General features: G+C 42.4%; 1 protein-coding gene across 12 annotated transcripts in view; it reads left to right on the top strand.

Moving 5' to 3' along the window:
• The window catches only part of LOC119659689 (unconventional myosin-XVIIIa), a 426,534-nt gene that overhangs the window by 360,289 nt on the left and 51,982 nt on the right, over nucleotides 1-14,263 (top strand). The window lies entirely within an intron of this gene.

The raw sequence follows: 14,263 nt of genomic DNA, 5'->3' as shown, positions 1-14,263 counted from the left end.
AACCCGGTCCCAACAATCCTATTGCATGTGATAAAATCATCTTCATTTACTTAGCCCAGCTTATCGTTTGCCGATGTTGTGAGTAGAGTAGAGTAGAGAGTCCACGGATTGCAAAAGTCCCTACCAATCAAGCCATGTGGATACCTCGTCCAGTTCACCGAGGAATCCCCACAGATCATAAGCATGTTTAGTGCAATGATTAATCTGCTGGCATCCAACAATGGGTGTTAGATTTATTGGCACATTAACTCCTTCCTGAGACTCAGAGATACTAATTTCTGACAAGTTCCGCATCCCCCCAAATCTTTCTACTCGCTTATGTCGTTAAATCCCTAGAGGCGATCGTGACCTCTAGGGCATGGTCAACTCACTCGAAACCACCCCCGGCTTCGTATATGTTGTTTCTTTCCACTCAACGTTTTGATCCGAATAACTTTTCCACCATCAAATCCTTCTGTGCGAGCCGAATTGCATACACACTTCCTGGTTAGACGTATATAGTACATCAGTAATTACGGTCATAAATTTCACCGCTTGCTAACGACACTTCCTGCTGTATGAAACGTCTCCTATTTTAATGCAGCACTTCATACCTTCAATGTAAGGAATAGCCATGAGCCCATCTTCTCAACAGCATCTGACTTCTGCAACACCAATGAGCGACTCATGAATCAATCGCTCAGCCCCAACTCCCGAATTACACGGTATACCACGTACTTCGTCAGTTCGCCGAAGCAATTCAGAAGGTATGCAAACTTTGGCCCGTACTCACTCTCGAATTTCGGAAACTCATCTCTCTCTTGTGATAGCCTTCAGAACATCCAGTATAAGAAAACCTGACAGTGGAGACTCGAAATTTATATTCTTGACGGTTCGCGCTATGGAAAGATACTCGATTGTCCAGTATTGTACTAGATGCTTAAATATAGACAGAACTAAAAACTTCCATGCGACTTGGCAAAACTGTCAATTGTAAAGATATCCGTTTGTAATGACTTAACAGATAGGTGGGATCCGAGTTGATTGAAGACAGCTAAAAGGGTATAGTTATTCCAAAGAACCTAATAAATGTTGGGAAATAGATCGTGAAGATCTACCCGCAATTAATGCCTGTTGACACGCGCTTGCTTATCTGTGCGCTAATCAGATTCAGAAATGAGGAAGAGCCCTTTTGACACTTCAGTGCCTCCTATGTCATTCACCAAATTTTCGTTTCTTAGTCCAATGCGTTGGATCGTACCAGACCCTGAAATGCAATGCAGCCGAAAAATTTGAAACTCGAGTGACGCGATTGAAAGGGAGAATCCACGACAGATCACATCCTCTGTCAATGTCTTCCCTGCTTCAGATTTTTAGGAGCCCTGGGGGTTTACATTCTTCTTAGCATCCTCAGCCTATAGTAATGGAATGAAATGGGAGCTAAAAGCAGACGTTTTTACTAACCACCTTCTGAAATCGGACTCCATATTCGTCACCAAAGCATTAATAACCCCCCTCAAATCCACCCTATGCCATACATAAAACAGCCAATCAAACTGGTTTCAGTTCAGCAACAAAAGTCGTAAGTTCGGAAAAATGCCACAAAATTGCCTTTAGAGGAAAACTGAAGATAACACCGAAAATGGTTTCTGACCATAGGATCCCATCGTTTCGGATTCTTATACCTCCCGTCATCATAGTGAACCAAATCATGCCAAAACAATAAGCCACGCAAATGGCACCGCTAAATGACTTTATCCCATTCTTATTTTCGACATACAACAAGTCCACTCCAACGAAAACGAGATGGAAGAATAAGATCCTCCGGCGTTTTATAGTCACAATTTAACGTAGTAAAGTCACAATTTAACATATGCACTCAAATCCTATATGATGCTTCCGAAACACCGCGTATTGGCGCCGTTTTGGTGAAATTCCTTAAACACCCCCGCTTGAACCAATTCCCTTAAACCGCCTGTTCGACAGAGTAGTTAGGGTAGATACTGGTCGCTATCCCCCTGTATTGGTTATCCCTCTGCCAATCCCTTTTCTTGCATGCTAGTCCTCAAAATTTCTCTTGTTGTTTGCTATAAAGAAATAGCGCTGCCGATTTTCTTCAAAAAGCAGGAGGAATGATCTTTTCTATATGCATTTGATAATGAGGCGAGTTAGAACTCAATTAGCTCTCTCACTCACTTCAGAAGTGTTTCCCTCCCAGCTGCTTATAATAATATTGTAAAGGGACGTTGCACCTTGTCCTACAAGAACTATATATTGCCCCTTTACTGGATATGGTATTCCTATAAACATAGTATGTCATTTAAGCCTATAATCGACAGGAATTTTATTATATCAGCGCTGCCTCACCTCTGTCCTGGGAGCAGCGTGATCAAAGTGGTATAACATCCAGTGGATGACCGACTGAGGAATCCCTCGATCCTCAAACAAAAGTCTGGTCTAGCCTCGGCCGGCTTAGACCTAAATTTTACAAAGCGGTTTTTGTCCTCATCATAATTCCCACAAATGTCGTGTTTTTGAATTGATATAAGGGAGCAAATTCCACTCTGTAACCACTTCGGTCACCCTGCTCTGATGTGTTGCCCTGGACGAAACCGTCATCAAGTCGATGATGGACTTAGGAATCCCTTGATTTTCAAACACAAGTCTAACTTCATTATATTCCCTATTTACAAGTGTTTCAACCTGGCATGTGGTATTAAGTATTCTGCTACAAATGTCGGATATGTGTGGAAGATTGATGACTATACTCACAGAATTTACAGACAGTGTCGGTAGATATACGCAGCTTTCCCAGATGATAGTTTTGTTTCTGTAGTGACCAGTGAGTGTTCAGACTATGTTGCGGAGGATCTTCTTGGTGAGGTTTAAACAATCTTTCGAGTGCTTGGGGTTTTTTCCAACCATGATCACCCTGGACTGTTTCATTCCTTGTATGCTCGCCTAGTATAGTTCCCTCAGCCGTTCTTCTTCTTTTTTCAGTAGTAGCCATGAACCCATTTTCTACTCCAAAGAACGGCCGTGGTCTGTATAGCAGCATCTATATTCTTTTTCTGGCCAATTCGTCCACTGCCTCATTGTTTACTTATTAACCCAATGTGGCCTGGAACCCTGAGTATCCAGACCTTACTGAATGAGCCCAGCGTGTTCAGCCTGTTTGGAATTTACCTGGTAGGGCATAAGTGCCTTAATAGCCGCTTGGCTGTTGTTAGAATAGCGATGTTTTGCTGCGGTTCCTTTCGAGGTTGAAGTGGCACATCTGTCTTTAATGTATATTTCCGCCTGAAGTATGCTGGTATGCTTACCCATTGGTTCAAAGTACAGTTTCCTTCGATCAAGGACCCCGGCGCCCCTTTACAGTGATAAATCCATCCGTGTATCAGGTACCTGGTTTAAGCCGTATGTCAACGCATGCCCTTTCGGTTCGCCCTGTTGCTCCAACGTGTTTCAAACTTTTTATCGAGGTGGAACCTCGTGGTCATGTTATCCCTTGGTATCATTAATTCGGGAGACCGCTTGAAAAGAATGTCAACCTTCCTTCGATTTAGGCAGCACTCCGCACCACTGATACTTGCGGACATTCTCGAAGATCGCCCTTCTTACCTGCTTCTATATGTGCAAATAGACTCTACACCACCATATTCAATCAGACATTCAACATAAAAAGGGAAGTCGTCTTGTTTTCTGAGACCATTCTAAAATTATGAGAAAATACTGATTGTATGCGCTCTTTTTCTTTACCGTCGCACTGGCTTACACTTCTTTCTTGCGCATACCGACGTTGCATTTATTAAAAAAATCGACGATTAGATCGATCATCATTCAAGATTTCAACTATGTCAGGTGCTTCCTGTTGTGGAACTTTAGGTTTTCTTCCACTTACTGACTATTGATTATTATCGCCTCTGTCTTATGCTCCACCAGCTCTAGTTTATGTGCAAGGCAAACCTTGAAAGTCTAGCCGATTTGTGCATGCCAATGCCATATCCTTGAAATGCTTATTCACAATCGCACGCTAAGATACGTCACCCGTCACTTCCTATCCGAGTGAACCTATCTACCCGCTTATCATAGAAGGTTAGATGATCTTCTCATTCGGGAAGTGGTCCCTGATTATTCATCAAAATGCTTTAGGACTGCTACTCTGACTTCAAGACGTGTTCTCATCGTGTAGATTTGAAGGTTTGAAGGCACTGTATACATCAATAGCGATGGCAATGCCATGTTGTTCGTGCGTCCTTCCCATCACATGTCTCGAATTGCTTCTTCTGCTGGGCTAACCAATATCTAGGGTAATATCTATGGTAGAAGTGGCAAACCATGCCTCAGATGGAGTGGTGGCATAAACCAGGACGTCAGACAGCTTTTAAGGTTATCGGATTTTTGGATTTCGCCCCAAAACCGAGATGTATGAAGTTATTTCTTAAGGTAGGCTTAGATAGGATGCCCGTTGTTGGGCCTTTGATAATGATGATAATAGATTAATCATATCCTTGACAACATTCACCCGAGTTGGAGCAACACAAACCCGTACTTTTGTCGATATCATCATCATTAACGGCACAACAACCGTTATCCGGTCTAGGCCTGCCTTAATAAGGAACTCCTGATACCCCGGTTTTTCGCCGAGGTCCAATTCGACATCCGTAAACTGTGTGTCTGGCGTCTTGACCTACGCCATCGCTCCATCTCAGGCAGGGCCCGCCTCGTCTTCTATTTCTACCATGGATATTGCCCTTATAGACTTTTCGGACTGGATCATCCTCATCCATACGGATTAGGTGCCCCACCCACCACGAACTATTGAGCCGGGCTTTATCCACAACCAGACGGTCATGGTATCGCTCATAGATTTCGTCGTTATGTAGGGTATAGAATCATCCATCCTCATGTAGGGGAGGCAAAAATTCTTCGGAGGATTCTTCTCACGACCGCGGCCAAGAGTTCGCAGTTTTTTTATTTTTTGTTATCGATTGTGATTTTGTCGATATACCTGTGTATTGTGTAATTGGGATCTGCTTGTAGCATAAAATACGGTCAAGCGGTTACTCCAAGTTGTCCAATAAACAAATAGAGTGGCACTAGGACTCTCTACGTGGTTTTTCTTCCTTTCGAAGCAACAACAGAAACTATTTTTTTCCATTGCCTTGCGAAAGTGATCTTGTCAAATCAAGTGTTAAAATTGGAAACAAATCAATCATGTCTTATTCCAACCGCGGTTTCACGTTGGGTATTTCGTTCAGGTCGCATGATTTCTTGCTCATTAACTTTGTAGAAGCAACATTAAGGTAACTCTGAGTTTCAGGTGAAATCTTTGCTGAACAGTGCGATCTTACAATGAAATTAATTAGCTATGGGAGTACCACTATTATATGTAATAGTACTGCGCGCTTAATGGGAGGTGTCTCTCATTTAGCTTGAGCTTCATCGCGCTATGTTATATGCTCCTCCCTACCCGGCTGAAAACGCGACTAATTTCAATTTTTTCACCTAATAATTCTATCTCGTGAATTAACTGCCTCACATCAGTTTCTTTCCCTATAGAACTCTATCTTGCTAGGTTCGGATAACTAATCTTCATTTGGGTCACGACCACTCAAGCCAGTGTATTTTTCGTAGAATTTCAGGCCAAGAGGATGAATATAATTTCCAAGCACTAATTTCCGCCTTCTGGTCTCTGTTGCCATCCAGGACGCTGTAATCTCCCAGGTTTCATTTACTTAGACTGCATGCATTTTTTAAGGGGAAACGAAGCCTTGCTTTTCTCGTTAAGCCTGATTCTTTTGGCGCTTTCCGTCGGTTTGCATTTCTTATTTGTGAATTATGAATTCGTTGGAATATAGTTTTCTTCGAAATTTGAGACCAAGTTATATTCTCTTCGCATTTTGTCTTCAAATCCATGTCTATTTACTGGAATTCCTGAGTTTACCCAAAGTTACCTTCATGTACCAATGAATTTTATACTTCGGATCAATGAACAAGAAAATTTCTTTAAGGTATTATCCCTCTCCTTGATAAAGTTATCAAGCTATCGAACTCTACCTAGTAAAGCACCATCTGTTTTATCATCGAAATTTGGCACTTGTTCCCACTCTCAAAGAAATAATGCCTCCATTAAGGGGGTGGAGGGCATTGTTGTTTTCAGTGCTTTTCTTCCAACTCTACACTCACTACAAGGAGTGAAGCACTCTACGACTGCGCTTTACGAGCTAGTGGCTCTTCCAAGTAATTCATCACAAAAGTGTTCCAGTCGAGTGATGTCTTCGCAACCCTGTCTTTTCTACTCTTTTCTTCCATGTTGGCTTTTATTCCTGAGTCTGTTTGGGTTTTTTTTGCAAAATTTAGTGGTAATATTGGAACTATGAACGCCTAGCCATGCAGAGGGTGGTCCAAATCGTCCTATTCAAATGGGTCCAGGAGTTGCTTCGGGGTATTAGCCATGTAGATCCTGGAATTACCATGCCGCAGCCAGACTCCTTTGTCAGTATGCTCCTTTTCTCCCCCTCCTCATCAATTTTTTAAGATCCTATAGAAATTTGCCGGGTTCGCGGTCTCCCCCTGAGGCAAATATTCAATCGAAATTATACCCTTTCACTTATTATTCAGCCCAATTTCCTAGATTTCATCGAATTTTAGCTGTAGGATGATACAACCTCTCATTCGTATAGCAATTCTTCGAAGTCATTTTTGGTAGTTACACATATTAAACACTTATTTGCAGCTAGAAACCTGACTTCTTGGTGTAGGCCTTTTAAATATATTTTAGATTTTCAAATTCAGAGCTGTTTTTCTTTCAATTTTGCTCGTTCACTTTTCATCTGAAATAATCAATTACGTATGAGAATTATCTTGTACACATCACTCTATGCAATAAATGAGATAAGATATAAACTAGTTGAAATTTAATGGGATGTTGCTTCTTCCGCGATAAACGATCATATCGTTACGGCACGGGTAGTGTCATCTCATTTCTACGATGAGAACTTATCAGCCAATTTTATTCAATTTAAACTTTAGTTTTTCACAGTCTTTCAACTTTCCAAAAAGGAAAAATTCAACGGACGAAGCATGAGTTTGACCACATTCGGGCGGATCTATGTAGGTTTCGATCAATATTGTGTGATAGTGTGAAAGGAGTAAAAGTTTAGATAACGTAGATTGTAATTTAATGTGCTCATGCGACAATTTTTTTATTTGCATAAATGATAAGAAGTTTAAACTCGCCAAGTTCTTAACCGGAAACATTGTCGAATTTCCGCAAAATAATGCATTGCTGAAAACTAGCGTTTTAGAATATTTTAAATTAGAAGATTTTACGAAAAACGCATCTATTAGTTTCAAATTAAAAAATAATAATAAATCCGGAAAAATGTCACACCTAAAATTTAAAGGCAGTGCAGTGATCATGGTCATAGCTCAGAGTTTCGCGCTTGGAGTCACAGATCATACATGTCGTTAGGAAGGCCACACGTTTGCATTGTTTTTCATTTAAGATTTTTCAAATAAAATGCAAGCAACCTAACTTCAAGCCATCTGATTCTGGGGTCTATTGGCAAGTGGAAGCGTAGAAACCAGTGGTTCCTATGGAGTCTTATTTGACTCAAATCCTCATAATAGTAAAAAAAAGGGAGTTACTATATCTATGTGTGCTTTTCATTTAAAAAATAATTGGTGTACTGTTTTGAAAAACGGATGTGCTCCTTCATGCTAGTGCCTTATCAGCGTTAAACGTAATGAAGTAGCTTTTTCTGTACTTGCAAACTTAATTGGAATTTGTGGTACAGCTTGTCGAACAAATTGATCATGGGGCTATGTAAATTAGACAAGTTTGTTTTCAAAGTAAGATCTATTCCAAAAAATATAGATAGGCTAGATTTCAATCCAGTTTTCCATGCATTTTTCGTGACCTTTCAAATAATTAGTATCTAGTTCTTCCATAGGAATCCGTTCGATTTCTTTAAAAAACCGAAATCTCTTTCTTCGAAATGGTATTCTCAAAGTTTTGCAAAACGTGTTGAATCAAACGGATCCATATTGTACCAATATTTAGTTAAATAATCCGAACTTGGTACGAAGACAGGTTATCGGTGTGAATAATAAATGAATTTTTGACCCACACATGCTCCGGCCTGAGTCTAGAGTAACCTCTTGAACACAAAACACAGGGTACGTGTACCACCAAAACGGGCGGCGCCATCAGTTTTGCCTAGGCAGCCTATTCGGTGAGCGTTGGCAGAACACACTACATCACTCCAGTACCAGGTTTCCAAAACTCCCTTCAGTTTAGCTGGCTGGCCGAATCGTTTTTCAATCGATCACCGGCGGGCTGTATAGTTGGAGCTAAAAGACCAACCGAACACCGCACAGGTTCCGGTCACCGGTTACCTGTCTACTATTCCGGCGTAACTGAGAGGCATGTGCGGCTGGCGTCATATCATGCAGCTACTTGTTTGGTATGCGGATTTAGCATCTCTGTAGTATCACTCGAATATGTTACATATAACCACATACAATTTGAGAATGCATTTAACGATCATCCCCTTCTTTCACTCTCCCGGAAAGGTATTGGATTCTCAGAATGCCCATACTAGTGAAAGAAGCAGATCTTCAGAAACTGCGGGTGCAACGATGAATAACCGTGCGGGAAGACCGTGAATCTTAACGACTTTACTCTGATTGAGTGCGTTGATGGCCGTGATGATTTCTTTGTAGTTTGGAAGTACAGTTCATATTCACATATCACGATGACCAACCATTTCATTCACACGCACACTACATTGAACTTCCCAGGATTTCGCACGGTATAGAAGTTCAAGCGCGTCACTTCACCATCGGTCGCAGCGATCAACAGAGCCTTGAAGCCCTTTCTCCATCGATTCGTTTCCACAAATTTCGCAGTCAGCTAGGTCTTTGTGATGCCTCTTCGGAACTTGGTCGACGACCTGCGTAACACCGGAGAAAAGAGCCTTTTTATGGCTGCCCAATGCTCATCGACAGTGTTGACTTTTTAGTGCGAAATTACTAAATTTAGTATCTTTTAAAATTCATCAGTATCTCAAGGTTTTTTCTTGCTTTTCAGTACTTTCTTAGTGAAATGTCTGCCTGTATAAAATAACACACTAAGTTGGCTATAAAGTGGGACGACCCATCGCAGAAACTGACAGTTCGAAAACTACGTGACGTCATCCGCAATTCACATAAAAGTGTGAGCAAAAGCACCACACATTGAAAGTAAGAGTATTGTTGGGTAGCGAAGTTTTATAGCCGCCCGGTAGGAAAAAATCGTTCACCTCCGAAGACAACCGACGAGACCGCGTGTTATAAAAATCATAGACGTTTGGTATTCAGTTCCGTGGTCTGGTAAAAGTAAATACAACCTAGTTGAAATTTGTCGGTAAGACAATATGGAGCTTAAGACTCGCGACAAACGTGCAACCGTCAAGTTTTATACCGGGGACCAGTTGAATTGGAGCTTCACAGCGTCCAGATTAATGGAAGTATACTCTAATGTGCGATGCTATAATTTGCTACAAAGCTCCACCTTAGGCATAAAACAACCATTTGTTTTCCAGTAGGGCAAAAATCCGTAATATATTTCCGTCTCCGCACGAGAACAATTTTTATTATACATAATATCAAACGCCGGCTCTATATGCCTCCACAGTCGGTAAACCTGGCTGGGTATTTGTAACATTTGTACGTGTTTAGATAGACGCTCTCCGACTGCCGCTCTCCTAAAACAATTTTTTGCAGTGTGCCAACAATATTGGCAGTCACATTACGCGAAATATATGCTTATGAGACGCAGAATACAACAACAGTAGAGATGAAAATATTTTCTTTTTGCTTGATTCTAAGTATGCACATATAAAAACAACATGAGTACCTTCTTCTGATCGCCGCTTTCCTTGAGTACGTGGGGATGAAGTGCAAGGGGTAGTGTATCATTTGATTTGTTTACTTCTTTCAGTGAACGAAGCAAATCCGCAGTTTTCGCAAATATGACTAGGCAAAACAACGTCTGCCGGGTTCAGCTAGTATTATATATGTCTGTAGGCTCAACAAGTCCTGCAATTTTGTCTTTCTTTTCACTCCAAATTCTTCATTCTGATATGGACTATAGCGGATACCTTACTTCAATTTTCATTTTGAATTTCTGTCATCAATTTCCAAAGCTGAGATATTGTGCCAACCAGTTAAAAAAGTTATTTTTGCGGCATCCATATTACCCCCTTATTGGAGTCAAAACATACAAATTTTTTTTATATCTAATTGAATATGTACGCTTTCTTCTGTGAAAAAGATCATCATCATCATCAACGGCGCAACAACCGGTATCCGGTCTAGGCCTGCCTTAATAAGGAACTCCAGACATCCTGGTTTTGCGCCGAGGTCCACCAATTCGATATCCCTAAAAGCTGTCTGGCGTCCTGACCCACGCCATCGCTCCATCTTAGGTAGGATCTGCCTCGTCTTCTTTTTCTACGATAGATATTGCCCTTATAGACTTTCCAGGTGGGATCATCCTCATCCATACGGATTAAGTGACCCGCCCACCGTAACCTGTTGAGCCGGATTTTATCCACAACGGGACGGTCATGGTATAGCTCATAGATTTCGTCATTGTGTAGACTACGGAATCGTCCATCCTCATGTAGGGGGCCAAAAATTCTTCGGAGGATTCTTCTCTCGAACGCGGCCAAGAGTTCGCAATTTTTCTTGCTAAGAACCCAAGTTTCCGAGGAATACATGAGGACTGGCAAGATCATAGTCTTGTACAGTAAGAGCTTTGACCCTATGGTGAGACGTTTCGAGTGGAACAGTCTTTGTAAGCTGAAATAGGCTCTGTTCGCTGACAACAACCGTGCGCGGATTTCATCATCCTAGCCGTTATCGGTTGTGATTTTCGACCCTAGATAGGAGAAATTGCCAATGGTCTCAAAGTTGTATTCTCCTATCCTTATTCTTCTTCGTGTTTGTGTTTGACCAGTGCGGTTTGATGTTGTTGGTTGATTCGTCTTCGGTGCTGACGTTGCCACCATATATTTTGTCTTGCCTTCATTGATGTGCAGCCCAAGATCTCGCGCCGCCTGCTCGATCTGGATGAAGGCAGTTTGTACATCTCGGGTTGTTCTTCCCATGATGTCGATATCGTCAGCATAGGCCAGCAGTTGGGTGGACTTGAAGAGGATCGTACCTCTTGCATTTACCTCGGCATCACGGATCACTTTCTCGAGGGCCAGGTTAAAGAGGACGCATGATAGGGCATCCCCTTGTCGTAGACCGTTGTGGATGTCGAATGGTGTTGAGAGTGATCCTGCTGCTTTTATCTAGCCTACATTGGTCAGGGTCAACCTAGTCAGTCTTATTAATTTCGTCGGGATACCGAATTCTCTCATGGCCGTGTATAGTTTTACCCTGGCTATGCTATCATAGGCGGCTTTAAAGTCGATGAACAGATGGTGCAACTATTGTCCATATTCCAACAGTTTTTCCATCGCCTGCCGCAGAGAGAAAATCTGATCTGTTGCTGATTTGCCTGGAGTGAAGCCTCTTTGGTATGGGCCAATGATGTTCTGAGCGTATGGGGCTATCCGGCCTAGCAAGATAGTGGAGAATATCTTATAGATGGTACTCAGCAACGTGATACCTCTATAATTGCTGCACTGTGTGATATCTCCCTTTTTATGTATGAGACAGATAATGCCTCGTTGCCAATCGTTAGGCATTGATTCACTGTCCCATACCTTGAGCACAAGTTGATGAACCACTTGGTGTAACTGGTCGCCTCCATATTTAACCAATTCGGTTGTAATTCCATCGGCTCCTGGCGACTTATGATTTTTTAGCCGCTGAATTGCACGGACTGTTTCTCCTAAACTTGGTGGTGGCAGTATTTGTCCATCGTCTTCAGTTGGCGGGACCTCCAACTCGCCGATGTTCTGGTTGTTCAGTAGCTCATCAAAGTACTCAACCCATCGCTCTAATATGCCCATTCTGTCGGAAATCAGATTTCCCTCTTTGTCTCGGCAGGATGAGCATCGAGGTGTATAAGGTTTCATCCTGCTGACTTGTTGGTAAAACTTCCGCGCCTGGTGCGGTTGCTCCCTGTACTTTTCTAGTTCACAGACTTGTTGGTTCTCCCAGGCTTCCTTTTTCCGTCTGTGAAGTCGCTTCTCCGCTCGACGGAGTTCGTGATAAGTCTCTGCGCGTGCCCGCGTTCTTTGAGAATGCAACATTACTCGGTATGTGGCATTCTTCCGTTTTGTTCCTAGCTTACATTCATCGTCAAACCAGCCTTTCCGACTCCTTTTGCGGCTGGGGCCAAGTATGTTTGTGGCCGTATCGATGATAACGTTCTTCAGGTAATTGTGAAGATCATTTGTTGATGCTTCATCTCCAGGACCTCTGTTGACTGCGGTTATTGGGGCATCCATTTCCCTCTTATAGGTGTCGCGGAGGGTTGTGTTGTGGATGGCTTCAGTGTTCACTCTCACCTGATTGTCAGAGGGGATTCTAGGTGGTATTGTTATTCGAGCTCGGACCACCATGCCAACGAGATAGTGATCCGAGTCTATATCCCCTATATGTTCTGACATTCATCAAGGCTGAGAGGTGGCGGCGTTCGATCAACACGTGGTCAATTTGGTTGAAAGTGGTCCCGTCTGGAGAGGCCCACGTATGTTTGTGGACCGCTTTCCGCACAAACCAAGTACTTCCAACAACCATTTCGTGTGACCCTGCTAATTGAATAATCCGCAGTCCGTTATCATTTGTTTTTTCGTGTAAGCTATGGGAGACAACGTATCGCCTGAATACGGGCTCCTTCCCTACTTGGCTGTTAAAATCCCCAAGTATGATTTTGATATCATATCTGGGACAGGCTTCGAGGGTAAGTTCTACTGCCTCGTAGATGGTATCCTTCTCCGACTCTGCAGTCTCCTCTGTAGGGGCTTGAACGTTTATGAGGCTTATATTTCTAAACTTGCCTCGCAAGCGCAGAGTGCATAGCCGTTCGCTTATGTTTTCAAAGCCGATAACAGTAGGTTTCATTTTTTGGCTGACTAAGAAACCTACTCCGAGCACATGGTTTACTGGATGACCACTATAATATATGGTGTAGTGGCTCTTCTCCAAGAAACCGGTCCCTGTCCATCGCATCTCTTGCAACGCTGTTATATCAGCCCTATATTGGGACAGGGTATCGGCTAGCTGCTCGTCAGCTTCATCTCTGTACAGGGAGCGCACGTTCCATGAGAAAATGCGCAAATCGTTATTCCGTGTTCGTTCGTGCCGGGTCCGTCGTTTTAAAATCCATCCTGTCCGAGGCTCCTGTTGTGGTTTCGTAACAAGTTGTTTTCCGTGTAGGGTTGTCAGCCCTACCCAACCCTCAACCTGGAGGACCAGTTGGTACAATTTGTCCCGTTTTTAGGCGCGGGAGACTCGCCTTCATCCTTCTCCGTCTGCAGCTTTTCGTTAAGAAAGAGCTCCCAGCGGTCACCACGTGGAGGTGGAGATAGGGTTTGGTAGTAGAGCTGTTGGTGTTGGTTCAGCAGGCATTTCCGAGGTTTTATGCTCCATCGTGGGTACCAATCCACGTTTCGCCCTGGGACCTATACTACCCTTTGAAAGATATAATGTATAAATAAATCTTTCTATGAGAAAAAGTTTTTGAAAGATACCAGACCCCTTAAGTTGAATATTTTTTTTTCAAAGACTAAGCTTAAACACTGTTCGTTGCAAAATACTTCGTCACTCAATTTGATTATAACGAGAGAGTTAAATAAAGCTTCCACAGAAAATAATTCGTCGAAATTATTTAATATTGATCTGGCGGTAAAACAGCTTCCTTTAGCCACATCACAAATTAATGTGAAGGTTACAGCTTTCATGTTACCAGCTGAATCCCTTGGTTCTCAAAATTTCAACGCCTACTTCTCATATTAAAGTCACTTTATACACCCCTTTTGATAGGTTTGCCAAATCTTATTTCCTGTCCCGATGTAGATTTTTAAAAATACAGCTGATTTCCCCGACGCAGACCATTTCCGATAGGTATTGGGAAGGCAGCCCGATAATCCTCAACTGTCGGTACGTTTTTCGATTGCAACTTGGTCATCACCTTGATGGTCCATACCCATGAGCCTAAAGTTGGAAAAACATATGTTTCTAGTTTTTCAACACTAAATCCATATAAGCATGGAAGCCCACAAGAATTCCTGTCAATCCTTATCCAATTAACATTTGTATAATTGGAAGCTGCAAA

Source organism: Hermetia illucens, chromosome 6 (assembly GCF_905115235.1).
Source record: "Hermetia illucens chromosome 6, iHerIll2.2.curated.20191125, whole genome shotgun sequence".
Taxonomy (NCBI): domain Eukaryota; kingdom Metazoa; phylum Arthropoda; class Insecta; order Diptera; family Stratiomyidae; genus Hermetia; species Hermetia illucens.
This window is presented reverse-complemented; position numbering and strand designations above follow the sequence as displayed.